The sequence below is a fragment of the Microtus pennsylvanicus genome, chromosome 2 (assembly GCF_037038515.1).
Source record: "Microtus pennsylvanicus isolate mMicPen1 chromosome 2, mMicPen1.hap1, whole genome shotgun sequence".
NCBI lineage: Eukaryota > Metazoa > Chordata > Mammalia > Rodentia > Cricetidae > Microtus > Microtus pennsylvanicus.
The window spans coordinates 84,958,429-84,973,985 of NC_134580.1; the positions used below are offsets into that span (position 1 = coordinate 84,958,429).

The 15,557-nt window shown below is 37.7% G+C and overlaps 1 pseudogene; it reads left to right on the plus strand.

Annotated features, from left to right (window-relative positions):
- Window positions 1–15,557, plus strand: part of LOC142844285 (doublecortin domain-containing protein 1-like) — a 154,493-nt pseudogene that overhangs the window by 116,872 nt on the left and 22,064 nt on the right.

The window sequence follows — 15,557 nt, forward strand, 5'->3', positions numbered from 1 at the left end:
CATAAATGGCAGCCAGCAATGGCTAGAAACAAAGGCTCTCCCAGCCCCTGAATACAGTGACATTCATTCCGGGAGAAGCAGGGCCAGCTTTTTGAAAGCCGACTTCTTCAGCTCAACAATAACACACAATGAGTTATTGACTTGTTTATATACGGAGTCTTTTCAGTAACTAACTCCGACTCCCACAGTCTGGACAAATGATTGATTTCGTGGTTAGAAAAGGAGAGGGCTCCTGCACTAAACTCTGTAGTGCAAACTCTTTTTTTCCCCATTTGTTCTATAACTGAATGGGACCTTATTAAAATGCACTTTCCAAAAAAATACCTGCAGCTGTCCTTTATAACCATGTTTTGTATATATAAATAAGTAATTTGTCCCAGTCTTTTGTATATTAACAGACCATTGGGAAACTTGTCAATATATATGAAGGGTGGTTATCTTATTGTTTATGCTAAACTGTATTGCCTATATTGATCTGCATGTATACTATGGATTAAATAATGTAGCAGTAGATCAATATTTACTGATGAAAAACCTTAAATGAATTCAGTCTTCTTACAGGGGCATGCTGACTTACTAAGAACATTCTACACAACACATATTGTATACTTCATCCTTGATCTTTAGTTTCTCTTTTGAAATACAAATGCCATGTGGAAAGCCACAGTTCAGGATCATGGGAGTTTAGCAGCACTAACAGGCTTTTCCCCCTTTGGGTCGAACTTATCTGGAATGTCAGCATGAATTAATTGGAAGAATCTACCAGCTTGTTTGAATTACTGTGCTTTTTCTAAAGATATTAATAATTAAAATCTAGAATGACAATTTTAGAGGTATTTACTCTAGTAAAATACATTTCATCTATCACGTTAATTTTTTTGCAGGATCTTTATGATTTTAATAAACATGCTCCAGAATATGTAAGAGGCATGTAACAGCAAGGCAGCCTGCCATTAATGATGTGTCTGAGCCAAGATCTTTGCTGTTTAGGTTACATTTGTCTAGGAGGCCTTGAGCCTGCTTCCCTTCCGAGGGTGTCCGTAGGAGAGCTCCATGAGCCTGCAGGCATTTGAAGCATCCTTCAAAAACTAAGAGTGCTTTCAATTGCAGAGCCCAAATTTTATATCAAATTCTGTATCTTTAAACTGTTTCTTTTAGGTTTTTAGAGATGGAGTGATATCTGAACCCTTAGTGTCAACCCTTAGTCATTTAAATATCCTCTGAAAAGCCACAGATAATGGAAATTGTTTTATTGAATTCTGTTGTCTTGGGTATATTTTTGTGGAACTCTTTTCTTCTTTTTGTTCTGTGCTCTTTTGCATCACTGGGAATTGTACATGTGGCCAAATGCTTGCTAAGCAAGCACCCTCCACCAAGATAAATCCCCACGGCCTTTATAGAAAATGCTCTTAATTCTCTGATGCCTTCCATGGAGAGTTTTGATCTGCTGTGGAACTAGCCAGACTTTTTCCTTAAAACATTTCCATTAACTTTTCTTCCCTTTCTCCTTCTGTGCGTGGCCAGTCTCTTGCTTGTTCTTTTCTGGGTTTCACTAGTCCACAATGAGCCAAACGTTGCCTGGGTATAGGTGTATGGTTTTATTATCTATCTGTTATTTCCAATTTTAGCATGAATCCTGGGGAAATGTGCATTCCTATTGACTGGTCACATTCTAAATGGTACAGTGAATGTGTGAGGAACTCCCCTATATTCACAGGGAGCAATATGTGTTTAGAACAAAAAGACAGCTTCCCTTACTCTATTTGGCAGGGTTTTTTTTTTTTTTGAGTAATACATAAATTTTAGCACTGTTTCTGATTTTCAACTTTTGAAGTTCCTGTCTTCTTTAATAGAGAACAGTCCTGTATATTTTAACTTAATTAACAAATTATTTTATATATCTGAGAAAAGGCAGCAAATTGGTGATATCCAGTTACCTTATTTTATTGTTTTTGTGTGTCTTAATGAAGAAACAGGATAGTGTCATCAAAAGTGGCAGTAGAGAAGAGTCTAACTGTTATTGTCACATCTTGGGTTTGGGGAGAAAGATGTCGTTAGCACTGCATAGCATCAATAACTCAGGCGAAATTTCACTTTCCTCATTTGACTCTTTAATAATTTCCTCAAAATGGTTAAATTAAAACATGCTTCTCTTGGGGTGGCTTCTCTGCTTCCAGTACAGACCCATGTGCTCATTCTCGCACTTTATCAGACACACTGACACTAGAATATAATGGAGTTTTATGATGTTGGTATGTTTTCCCCTTTGCATACATAGATTCGTAGGTGTTTATCTGAATTTAGACATTGAAATTGAGATGATTTCCCCCACAACTGTAGTGCTGTCAGAGAGAAAGAGTTCTCACCTTTTGAAAAGTTGCTTTCCTGCTGCTCCAAATGTCACAGCCCTGGAACCAACCTCATTAGACTCCTACCTCTCTGCATGGAACCAAAGCTCTCCATGCCTCTGTTTTTGTTTTGTTCCACTTCCTTAAAACACACTGCTTTGAATGTTCTCTCCCTTCTTCTCTCCCTCCCTCCTTCCCCTTTTCCTTTCTACTTCCCTCAATCCTTCCCTCCCTCCCTTTCTTACCACTCACTCACTCTTTCCTTTTTCACCTGTAAATCAATGTTTTAAAGACTAAATAATCTTGATGGGATGGGGTACATGCAGTTAATCCCTTATTTGGGGGTGGAGAGAAAGAATTATGAGTACAAGACCGGCCTGGAAAACAAGACCAAAATCCTGTCTCCTAAAACCAAGGGCTGTGGTATAGCTGCGTATCCACTCAGAGAATTCTTCTCTGCATGCTTGTGACTTTGGTTCTATTTCCAACACTATAAAAATAAGAGAGAATGATGAATTTGAGGCATGTTCTCCAGTGCCTGTCTTCTAGTCCCCTATCTCCTGACATGAGAACTCATCTAATAAGTGATCAATGAGATTTGAGGTCTGACTTAGTCTATAGAAAGACTTGGTATTTACATATTTTGTAGTGTTATACTTCTGTGCTCTATTATTACAGGAACACATATTCATTAGAGAGTAATTCTATAAAGGTTTATGTGATGATTAGAAATAACCTGTTTAATCAATGATTCTCAATCTAGGTCTACTTGATGGCAAAAATTCAGTCTACAACCTACTTCTTAGAGAAACAGCTCATCTGCTTACTATATCTTGTCTATTTCATACCATAAGGGACTGCTAAAACCCCTTTCCCTTCCCATGAAGCCTAACCTGTTGACAGCCCTTTATAGAAACATTCATCAACTCCTTATTTAGGTGAGCATTGGCTACCCTGAAGATTCGTGGGCCACTCCTGTCTGCCCAATCAGATAATTGTAGGGCTCAGTGGTATCACCTACCAAAGGATAAAGTGTTCATATTTTGAAAATTATAAAGTATATCCTAATGGCTAGACTGAAGAGGGTGTGTTGCACATAAGTTTCATATGTATCTCCAATGAAGGAGGTATAGATCTTTAGGCAGCGGAAATTAATGATTCATGTTGCCAAATATGATTTGTTAGGCATACACTTGAAAAAACTTACATATGATAGCATCATGAACACCTAAAAACCTAAAAACTGTCTTCATTATTCATTGTTAGTCTAGATTCATCACTTAGGAATTGTTCAATATTCCAGTGCTTTGAGGAAGGGAACGAGGCATGGTAGCAGTACATGCCCTTAATTCCCGTACTCAGAAGGCAGGGAAATCTCTGGAAGTTTGAGGCCAGCCTGGTCTATAAAGTGAGTTCCAGGGTAGCCAGAGCTCCAAAATGAGAACCTATCCCCAAAAGTTGTTAAATATTCAACTTCAGAGAGTTCTTAATCAAACTCTTGTTCTGTTTGTTTCTAATTGTGTCACTCTGTTGAATAAATCTTACTGTGTGAGTTAATTTCTTCCTTTGATGAAACAGTATTTTATTTCCATAAGATTATTTGTAAGGATATAAAATGGGTGACACTCATAATTTTATAAATCAAAAGCTGAAATAGTAAGAGAGGAGCTGCTCTGATGTATGAACGAGCCGGTTGGAGGTAGCTGCCAAGCTGTGTAGAGACACAATCTTCTGTTATAAAATATTGGAAATAATTTCAGTACAGTAGCGTGTATGAATGAACACGTTTATTGTACTCCTCGACTTGTTATTCCAACATAAAGGCTATTACTGGATTCTCTTAACTACACTAAAATTTTTGATAGAAGAGCTCAACTTAATTTTAAAAGTTGTAGATTCATTTTAAAATGCTTTAAGCAGTCTTAATCAATGTCTAATTGATTGATTGCAATGTCTAATGTCTAATTGACAATGCCAACTCAGGACTTTCCCTCCCTATTAGATTTCCCAAGTTATATATTTTTTAAAAAGTGAAAAATTCAGTATGTTAAGTGTTTAACTCCTAAAAAATTAATCTCTCTCCTCAATCTAAATAAATCTAAACAAATTTTCCTTTCCACATAAGTATGTCAACGTTAATTAAAAAGTTTGTTTTTTGAATAGATGCTGCTATTAATTGTCAGAGATTCATGTTGTATTTTTATATCTTTTAGTTGAACTGGATCATGAATGAACAAAAAGAGAAAATCACAGAAAAGGCCATTCTTTCAATGACACCAGAGGAACACCAGAAGTCACAAGAAGATGTAAGGAACTTATTTTGCTAATGATATTGAAATGAAAATGTACAGCAATTTTGAACTTAACAGAAATTTTAACTTGAGTACTGCAGTAAATCAAGTCTTGTTAATTCTTAAAAGCTGAGAGCACAGAAAAAAAAGCTGTTCAAAACTGGTAATTATTTTATTGGCGTAGGCATCCTGAAAAATAGTATCTGCCTGAAAGAACAAATCAGTCACGATTTTCTGAAAAATAATGAATGTTTCCCCAGAAATCTTACAAGTTATTATATATTACTTAAAAATCAGATTTAAAGCATTTCAGCATCACGAAGTGTAAAAGAGGCTTTGAATCTTTGATAACTATAAACTGTGTTTGTATTAACTAACATCCAAGGAGAGAAACCTTGCTCTGAATTTTAGAAATGCTAACCAAGTTATCATCTATGAGGGGAAAGCCATAGTTTACAAATGTCAAGCCTAAGAGAGCTAATCATCAGATTCTGCCCGCGATATTGTAATGAAGAACTATTAAACCAGACCTCCTCTCCAAAGCCCACGCTGGGAAGTTGACAGCATATTCCATAAATGAAATAATAACACAAAATTGGTGCCAGACAAAGGAGGAAAATGATTTTCATGTCGCTTCCTGGAATGCAAAAGCATTTAATCTTTCAGAGGAGTGGGCATGGATTTGCTAGTCTCTGTGTACTACACTGTGAAAAATAAATCTACAACCAACGTAAAGGTTAAGATCTTGTACACATGTAAAGAATAAACTTTCTGTATAAATTTAACCAATTTGAACATTGCTCAAAGTAATTTATCCAAAGTTTTTAGCATCTTTTAAATCTTAATGGCTATATCATCCTTTCTGATTATATATTTCATAACAGATGGTCAATAAGGTATATCAAATTTTCTGCATCAATTCAGCTCTTAGATGAAAATGTGGTACTATTAGGGACATATATGTCCAGTATTAAAGATGACATTGTAAACATTGATTAGAATACTCATAGGGAATGTTTTATAAAACATAAATGTGACTATTTCCTAAAATCCAATGAGTAACAACTGTATAGATTTAAGTTATAGTTTCTGGCTCCTTCCACTGAATAGTTATAAGGTAAGTGACAAGGTTGCTAGTTATAAATTGAAAAAAATTATTCCTTGTACTGGCCAGTTGTGTGTCAACTTGACATAAACTAGAGTCATCAGAGAAAAAGGAGTCTCAGTTGAGGAAATGCCTCCATGAGATCCAGCTGTAAGGCATTTTCTCAATTAGTGATCAGTGGAAAGGGCCCAGCCCATGGTGGGTGATGCCATCCCTAGGCTGGTGGTCCTGGGTTCTATGAGAATGCAGGCTGAGCAAGCCATGGGAAAAGGAGCCAGTCCCCTGCATGGCCTCTGCATCCTCCTACTCCAGGTTCCAGCCCTGCTTGAGTTCCTGTTCTGATTTCTTCCGCATCTGAGACAGAGTCTGTTCTATTTGCTGCTGTATACACCAGCTAGTTTGCAAACTTCTGGGGGTTCCCTTTCTTCCACCTCTCACCTCCCTGGCAGAGTGTTGAGATTACAGATGAACACTAAAAGGCCTGGCTTGACTATGGACCCAAACTGAGGATGTCCTGCCTGCATGACAAGTGCTTTTCCAATTGACTCATCTCTTTAGTCTTTCCTTTTCTGTTTTTATATACAATTAGAATATCCTTGGAAAGGAGAATTTAGTGGTCAAGGAAAACGAGCATTATTTTAGACATACAAAGTATAATAGGAATTTAATATTTATCTTTTCTCAAAAGCATAAATATATTTATGTTTATTTGGTGTTTTTATTAGCTTATCTGTTAATTATGAAAGTAGTGGGTTTCATTGTGATATTTTCACGCATGTATATTGACATTCTTATTAGCAGTTTTGATTTTTCTGTTCTTTTTATCAATTCAAGATTGTGTTCTCATTTTAACTTGTGGGCAGAACAATGGAGCGATTTAGGAAGGTTAAAAAATACTCATTGAGGGGGCTGGAGAGATGGCTCAGAGGTTAAGAGCATTGCCTGCTCTTCCAAAGGTCCTGAGTTCAATTCCCAGCAACCACATGGTGGCTCACAACCATCTGTAATGGGGTTTGGTGCCCTCTTCTGGCCTGCAGGCATACACACAGACAGAATATTGTATACATAATAAATAAATAAATATTAAAAAAAATACTCATTGAGCTGGGCAGTGGTGGTGCACGCCTTTAATCCCAGTACTTGGGAGGCAGAACTAGAGGCAGGCAGATCTCTGTGAGTTCGAGGCCAGCCTGGTCTACCAGAGCTAGTTCCAGGATAGATTCCAAAGCTACAGAGAAACCCTGTCTCGAAAAACAAACCAACCAAGCAAGCAAGCAAACAAAAGTTCTGTGTTCCTTTTCTGACTCATTTAAAATGCGTTATTAATGAAAACTTGTCATTTCACGTACGTACGTATGTGTGTACATATGTATGTATAAGCTATTGCATGGTGCACACGTAGATGTTAGATGATAACTTGTAGGTTTCCACTATATAGGTCCTGGTGATCAAATGCTGAGAGCGAGGTTTGGTGTCAAGTGCTTTCTGCCTTCTGCACCAGCTTGCCAGTGCCCCTCCTTTCTCATACTGCATCTCCAGGCTGCCTCGGAACTCACTGTGTAGTTCACAGAGGTCTTAAACTCAAGTCAAGTCTGCCTCAGACTCCCAAGCACTTACAAGTTTGAGCTACCACACTGGCCTAGAAAGCTGGGCTTGAGCTGGCAGGATTTCCTTACTTTAAGATCATCCCGCTATGTCTTTGAAGACCATATTTCAAGAATAGAGACTACTGTTCTAGGTGATGATTTCAAACGGTCCTGTGAGAAGCACTCTGGGGTTCTCAATTTCATGAGTGGATTCCGAGCCACAGAGAATTCAGCCCAACAGCTGAAGTTCCTTAGATTTGTTCCTGGCAGCAGACAGGGAATATTTAACAATGTGCAGCTCACAAACAGAACCTTCAGTAGGTAAAAATTTCTGTAAAAAGTTATAAAGAGGTTAATATTTTGGGCTGACTACAAGCCATCTTGAGAACTTAATTGAATTCAAGAATTGAAGGCGAGTATCATGGAGATGTGGTCCAGTATCCCCCCACATTCTGTAAAAGCCCATGTGAGGGATGTGGTTCAATCTCCCTCCACATTATGTGAAAGCCCATTGCATATTAACAGCAGTGTGGGCACTTGCCTTATTTCAGAACTTTGGTCTGTTTCCTTGGCAGAATATTTCATTTTTGTGTGGTGCCTTCCGCTCATTTGTTACACCCCCAGATTCTGTACAAGTGTCACTTCCGTGCCCCATCGCCATGGAGCGTGAGCGGAACGAGCAGGCTTTCCGCTGCACAATGAGACGGTGCGCTTTTCCAGCATATGCATGCGTAAGCCTTCTTTTGTGAATGGGACCGAAAGGGTCAGATAATGTTTAAAGGGAAAGGTTTTATGTCTCTCAGGCTTCTATGTTTCCACATGGATGCCCTCACACACACATAGATTGAATTATGAACAGACCCATTAATGCTGGGATCACAAAAGGTCAAGTTTTGTCTTCTTTTACCCCCATTCAGATTGCTTTTGTGGAGAGAAAAAAGGGTTTGCAGGGGAAAAAAAGATTTATGATAAAGAATTTTTTAAAGGACATTTTTCTCCTTTTACCAACATCTTTGATTGGGAAAAAGATCATATTATGTAAAATAATTCAATAATATTGTATCATTTGCCTGATTTTCATGTGAGTTATTTCACATGTATAGTTGTCTTTAAAGGCAATGTGTCATAATAACTGAGAACAAAAAATAGCACTTGGAAGATAAAAGGCCATATGAATATGTAAAGTTACAAAGTTTGAGCAGAGCTGAATAGATGTATTATCAAAATGTCATTGGCAGAGTTCTAACTAGTTCTCTATTTTGCTTAAGATGCGATTTCATCTTCGCTCAGATATATAGCTTTTTAGTTTTGAATTATGAAAACAACTAATAATTCGTGTCATTGTGGCTCTCACATATTGACAAATAATCAAATGGAAGCAGTGAAAAGTAATAGAAAAACATTTTGAAAGGACAAAGACGTTATCCCCAATGAAAAATTTAAGACTTTAACCAATAGCTCTTTAGAGAGTGGATGACATCAGCAATTGTATGGTTGGTTGAGTTCTGATGTCACATGGAATCCCTTATCAGTTAAAGGGTATGGATTGTGACAGTAAAACCAGTCATGCATAAAAATGTCCTAAATCAAAGTCTGGGATCTTCCTTCTTCCTCCTTTGCTTCTGTGCTAGCGGCTTGCTCTGCTGTGTGGGGAAGCACAAACTGAAGTGAGCGGAGTTTCTCAGAAACGTGCATTCCATGAAACAGCATCGGATGCTACAGAAAATCCTACCTCCCCAGTCACATGACCTTGGAAATGGATTCAGAGAGCAGCTGTACTTTCCATAGAGCCTTGTGTTTGGGGCTTTACTTCTTGCACTTTGACCTCACTAGAAGAGAAGGTCACCTGGGTCTTTGGTGCTTGGCTTTGGTATTTCAGTTGGCATCGTCCGTCACTTTGAGGATAATACTTGTGTAGGAGAAAATATCATGAACAAGATAAGGCAGAAGCATTGTCTCGCACTGAATACTTTAGAGATTTTTTTTAAGGTCACAACTTAATACGGCTGTGTTGTGTGTAGTGCCAAACTCCATTCTAGAAGGAAGGGCTCTTTAGAGGATCCTCCCATGGGATTTTTAGTTTAAGAACAGTATTGTCTTCATTTTCTTTCTTCCTTTATTAACTTTCCCTAATCATTTTCTTCATTTGTTTTCTGTTCCTTTTCACATCTTCTTTTTTTTACATTATTTATTTTCTATTTTCCTCCGTTGTGACTCCTCTCATCACTATTCCAAGCCCTCTCCACTGCCTTATATGCCTGTGGTTTTTAAACTTGTATACAAGTTCCTTTAGTTAGCCATGAGAACTTATTTACAAATACCTGATAGGAATTGGCACAGACCTTCACTGCCAATAAGAGCTGTCCATTACTAATGAGTTAAACATGGTTGAAAATATTGAATAGAAAATAGTGAATTAATCAGTTTTTGGTAAAGTTGTCCAAGCCTAAATCTCAGTGACTTAACACAGGTATATGCTATATACTATCAGCTTATTAAAACAATATATATTATATATTATCTACTTATATATTAGCTGCACGTTATCTGTGGCCCTCTCCCGTATGTCTTTCCTAGGCTGACAGATGCTGAAGGAAGAGCTTCTACTGCAGTAACTGGGGCATTTGCAGCAGTGGCAAAGACCAGTGATGGGAGGGCTCCATGGCTCTCGGGGTGGTGCTGAGCAGTGCCACCTGCAAATTCTGCTCACAGCCTTGACCACGGCATAACACATGGGGAGTCAGACACCACGTGTACACCTGTGAAGAGGCCTACCACTTTCTCTCCTTAATTTCTGCTATGCCGTGATCAAAATTTACTTCTCACAACACATCTATCTATTCCTGTGGCTCTCAACCTTTCTAATGCTGCAACCCTTCAATTCAGTTTCTCATGCTGTGGTGACCTCCGACCATAAAATTATTTTCATTGCTATTTCATAACTGTAATTTTGCTACTATTATTAGTCATAATATAAAGATTGGATATGCGGGATACAATTACAATAGAGCTCCTGAATCTGTGGCTCAGAGAACATTGCAGAGGAGGAAAAGGACAGACTGTAAGAGCCAGAAGACCAAGAAGTCTGCAATGAAACAGTCTCTTCTAGAAATGGCTGCATAAACAAGACTGGAGTAATAGCAATATTAATAGATATATTAACTTGGAAGGGGGAAAATTTCATGGAGTCCCACTCCTAGACAAAGAATTACAGGATGCTATGGCTTCTGGGAGAAGGAAAATTATTCTGTCCCAGGCATGAGCTTTAGTATTGATTTCCTGGATACAGAGTGGTCAGCCCTGAAACCTTATGCACACTACCATCAAGAATGCCTTCAGCATGTTGTATCTCTATGTATTCGTGCACATGAATATGTAATAACAATAGCTGAATAAAAGAATCTATCAACTTTTGAGTTAGAGGGGAAGTGGGAGGGTTTTAGAGGTGGGTAGTTGGGAAAAGATGGAGGAGGAAAGTGAGGGGAGAAAGTGATGTAATGCTATTTTAATTAAAAACATTTTAAGAAAAAAAGTCAATAAAAGCAAGTATTGGTGAAGTTGAAAAGAAAGTGAAAGACTTAGACATTCCTGATGGGATTGCAAGACAATCCGTCATTGTGGAAACAAATATAAAGGTTCCTAAAAACAACTGAAAATAGAACTTCCAGCTATGCCATTTGTTCAAAGAACTCAGCACATCACAGAGACACCGTCATATCAATGATCAGTGCAGGGGTAGTCATGACAGCTAAGTCATAAAACCAATATAAGTATCCATTAACAGAGCAATGAACAAGAGAAACCCATAAAGAAGAACAAAATTATGTAATTCTCAGAATGAAAATGGATAAAACTAGAGGTTATCATATAGTTGTCAGAAGCTGCTTGTTTGTTTCCCAGCCACCCATACCCGAAATAAGCACACAGAAACTGTATTAATTAAAACACTGCTTGGCCTATTAGCTTATGCATATTTCTAGCTAGCTCTTATATCTTAAATTAACCTATTTCTATTATTTTATATTTTGCCATGAGGCTTGTGACCTACTGGCAAGGTTCCAGCTGGCAGCTCACATCTTCCTCCTCTGGTGGCTACGTGGCATCTCTCTGACTCTACATATGTTCTCCCAGCATTCCATGTAGTTTTCCCGCATAGCTCTATTCTGCCCTACCACAGGCCAAAGCAACTTCTTTTTTCATTAACCAATAAAAGCAACACATATACAGAAGGACCTCCTATATCACCATATGTGCTGGCTGGATTTTTGTCAATTTGACACAAGCTAGGCTCATCTGGGAAGAGGGAACCTCAGTTGACAAGGTGTCTCTATGAAGACTGGTCTGTAAATCTGTAGGGGCGTTTTCTCTTATTAATTAATTCTCTCATGATTAATGTGGGAGGACCCAGTCCACTGTAGGTACTGCCCTTGGGAAGGTAGTCCTGGATTGTATAAAAACTCTAATTGAACCAATAAGTTAGCAGTATTCCTTCATGGCCTCTGCTTTAGTTCCTGCCTCCAGATTCCTGTCTTGAATTCCTGCCCTGATTTCCCTCTGTGATGAGCTGTTGTCTGAAAAATGTAAGATGAAATAAATCTTCTCCTCCACAAGTAGTTTTTGATCAGTGTTTTATTACAAAAATAGCAAGTGAACTGTATATCATTATTATTAAATTGTCATTTTCACAAAGACAAACAATGCATTTTTTAATTTGTGAATCCTAGATTCATAAAATCATATATATATATGAAAGAGAGAGAGAGACTGAGAGGGAGAACACGATGGAAGTAGAAGTGAAACTTGTCTAGGGCAGCAAATAGGAATTATGGTAGATGACAAAGGGAAGAGGAGAGATCCATTGGGGAAAGAATTCAAATGTATTATAATGTATTATATACTTATATGAAAATACATATCCAGCACCTCGTATAATGACTCTATGCCAATAAAAACATCAATTTACTGTGTAAGCATAAGTTAATTACTTGTGATTAATCTATGATTAATCTCTATCCTGTTCCCTTAGTCTGTGTCTTGCTTTATTTCTATAACATGTTGTTTTAGTAACTATAACTTTGTAGTATGTTTTTAATTAAAGTACTGTGATTCCTCCAGTGTAAAAAAAAAATTGGCAATGTTAGGGAAATATTCCAGTAGGTGAAGTGCTTGCCTTGTGAGGAGAGGCACTTAAGTTTGTTCCCTAATGCACACATTGAAAAGGTATGCAAGGGGACATACGACTGTAATCCAAGTGCTGGGTTGGTTGAGGCAGGTGGATCCTTGGGGCTCTACGACCAGTCAACCTAGCTGAATCAATGAGCCTCAAGTCACAGTGAGAGTCTTTGTTTCAGGAATACCAAGATGGATGATCACAGTGAGAGAGTCTTTGTCTCAAGAATACCAAGATGGATGACTCATGAGGGTGAACTCTTGTCTGGTCTTCACATATATACCAACACTCATGCATCTACATTTCATAATCACACACACGCACATATGCACACTGACACACAAAGTGCCACCTGATACTTCTGCTCACATATCATTGTCCAAAGAAAATCATTTTTTGTAGTGTATCATTTTCCAACCCTTAATTCTTCATCTACGTATAATTTTATTAGTGAAGTTTCTTGTAGACAGCATACAGTTGCATTATATTTTTATTTTTTGTATATTTAACCAGTCTTTTTATTTTAAACTTTCTTCTCTTTCAAATCTTTAAAATTTCTTCTTTATTTCTTCAGTGACCCAACGATCATTTAATAGATTACTGTTTCATTTCCAAAATTTTTGTACTTTCTGTAAATTTTATAGCCACACCTGTTTGTTTCCTAGTCCCATTTGCTTGGAATACATTTTTCTATCTTTTTACTCTAAAATAATGTCTATCAGTGTTATTGTAGCATGTTTCTAGGAGGTGGAAGAAAGATGGATCATGTCTTCATACACAGTTTGTTAGTCCGTATCACGGTATTGTGGAATCAAGACTAGTAACATTTGGAGTATTATTCAGAGGTGTACATTAATTCCTGTTGTTTTGCTAATTATGTGATATTTTATTAGACTTCTTTCAACCGACTGTTCTTGTACTGCATATTTATTCCCTGTGGCCTCTTAGGTGTGCTCATCCTTCTCTTCAGACTGAAATATTTTTTCCAGTAGTTGCTATAGAGTTGGTTTAGTGGTGATATTCCTTTAGTCTGTTTTTGTCATGGAAGATTTTTATTTCTTCTTCAATTTTAATAGATAGTTCTTATGGGTTAACACTTTATCAGGTCCCTTTGGCTTTAAAATTTTATGTAAAATAATCAGGAGTTAATTTGATCAATCTACCTTTGTATGTGATTTCACATCTCCCACTTGCAGTTTTCAATAAACTTTCTTTTTATAAATACCCTTCCTTTATTCTGTATTTTAATTTTATATTGTGGAGTATTTCTTTTCTGCTCCTGTTTACTTGTTGTTCTTTAAGCTTGTTATTCTTGAGTGGACATCTTTCTGTATGTTTGGAAAATATCCTATGATTTTATAAAAAATATTTTCTATGTCTTTGATATGATATTTTTCTCTTTATTCTATGCCTGTAATCCAAAGGCTAAGGCTTAACCTAGTGCTTTAGAGTTCTCCCATATCCTGTTCATGTATTTTTATTTAAATTTTGTTTCATACACTATGTTTTGATCATGTTTTTCCCTCCTCCACCTCCTCCCAGTTCCTTTCCACCTCCCTACCAATCTAACTCCAGGTTCTATCTCTATTTCTCTTTCAAAAATAACCTAAAACCAAATAAACAAAAACACCTAAAGACAAAAAATGAAGATTAAAAACAAACAAAAAGCCAATATGATAAAATGACCAAAACACACACACACACACACACACACACACACACACACACACACAGAGAGAGAGAGAGAAAGAGAGAGAGAGAGAGAGAGAGAGAGAGAGAGAGAGAGAGAGAGAGAGAGAGATGACTGCAAACCATTGAGTTTATTTTGTGTTGGCCAACTTCTCTGGGGGCACAAGACATGCTGTAGAGTGTGGTTGATATGCCTGATGATACTCCATTGGAGAAAACTGATTGTCCCTTTGCCGGCAGCTATCAGTTGCCAATAGCTTCTTGGTTAGGATTGAAAACCTGTGTCTACTTCCCCACCTCAGTGCTGGGACCCCATCTGCCTTGAATCTGTGTAGGTCCTATGTGTGCTGCCACAGTCTGTGAGCTCATATGTGCACCTCCTGTTCTGTCTGGAAGACACATCAGTCATTCTGGTTCTTAAGATCTTTCTACTCCCTCTTCTTTACAGATCCCTGCACCTTGAGAGGAGTAGTTCGATGAACACATTGCATTTGGGACTGAGTGCTCCAAGACTGCTCTCAGTCTCTGTGTGGTGTAGTTTTCAGTCTCCGTGTTAATTACCATCTACTGCGAGAAGAAGCTTGGAAGCTTCTTGGATGAGGGCTGGATCAAATACTGTATTTTCAGATATTAAGAGGTTAATGTGTAAGTATATAGGATACTCTTTAGAGGGAATGACCATTTTATTTGCAGACATTTAGGCAAGACATAGAATTATGCAGTGAATAGAATTATTATCAACCACACAAGGGTAAAGATGAGAACGATAGTCCTAGAAAATGTTAAAGCAGGAAAAACAACAATATATCCATTGTCTTAGTTAGGATTTCTATTTCTATGAAGAAACACCATGACATCAGCAACTCTTAAAAAGGAGAACATTTAATTGGGGTGGTGGCTTATAGTTTTAGAGGTTTACTCCATTGGCAACTGTGAGTATGGTGGCCTCTAAGCAGACGTGGTGCTGGAGAAGGAGCTGAAAATTCTACATCTTGATCCAAAGGCAACAGGAAGTGAACTGAGACACTAGATGTGGCTTGAGCATTTGTGAAACCTTAGAGCCCACCCCCACAATGACACACTTCCTCCAACAAAGGCCACACCTACTACAACAAAGCCACATCTCCTAATAGTGCCACTCCACATGAGCTTATGCGGCCAATTACATTCAAACTGCCACACCAGTGTACAAAGAAGAAAATATTTGAAGGTATAGGCACAGTCAAGATCTTTCTGTTCTCTGGAAAAGACTCCAGTAGCACAGGAAACAAAGCAAATAACTGATGAGTAGAATCTGCACTACAAAGGAAGCTATCAGCAAGAAACAGTCTGCAGAATGAAGAAAGTGTTGGCTAGATATAGACTATA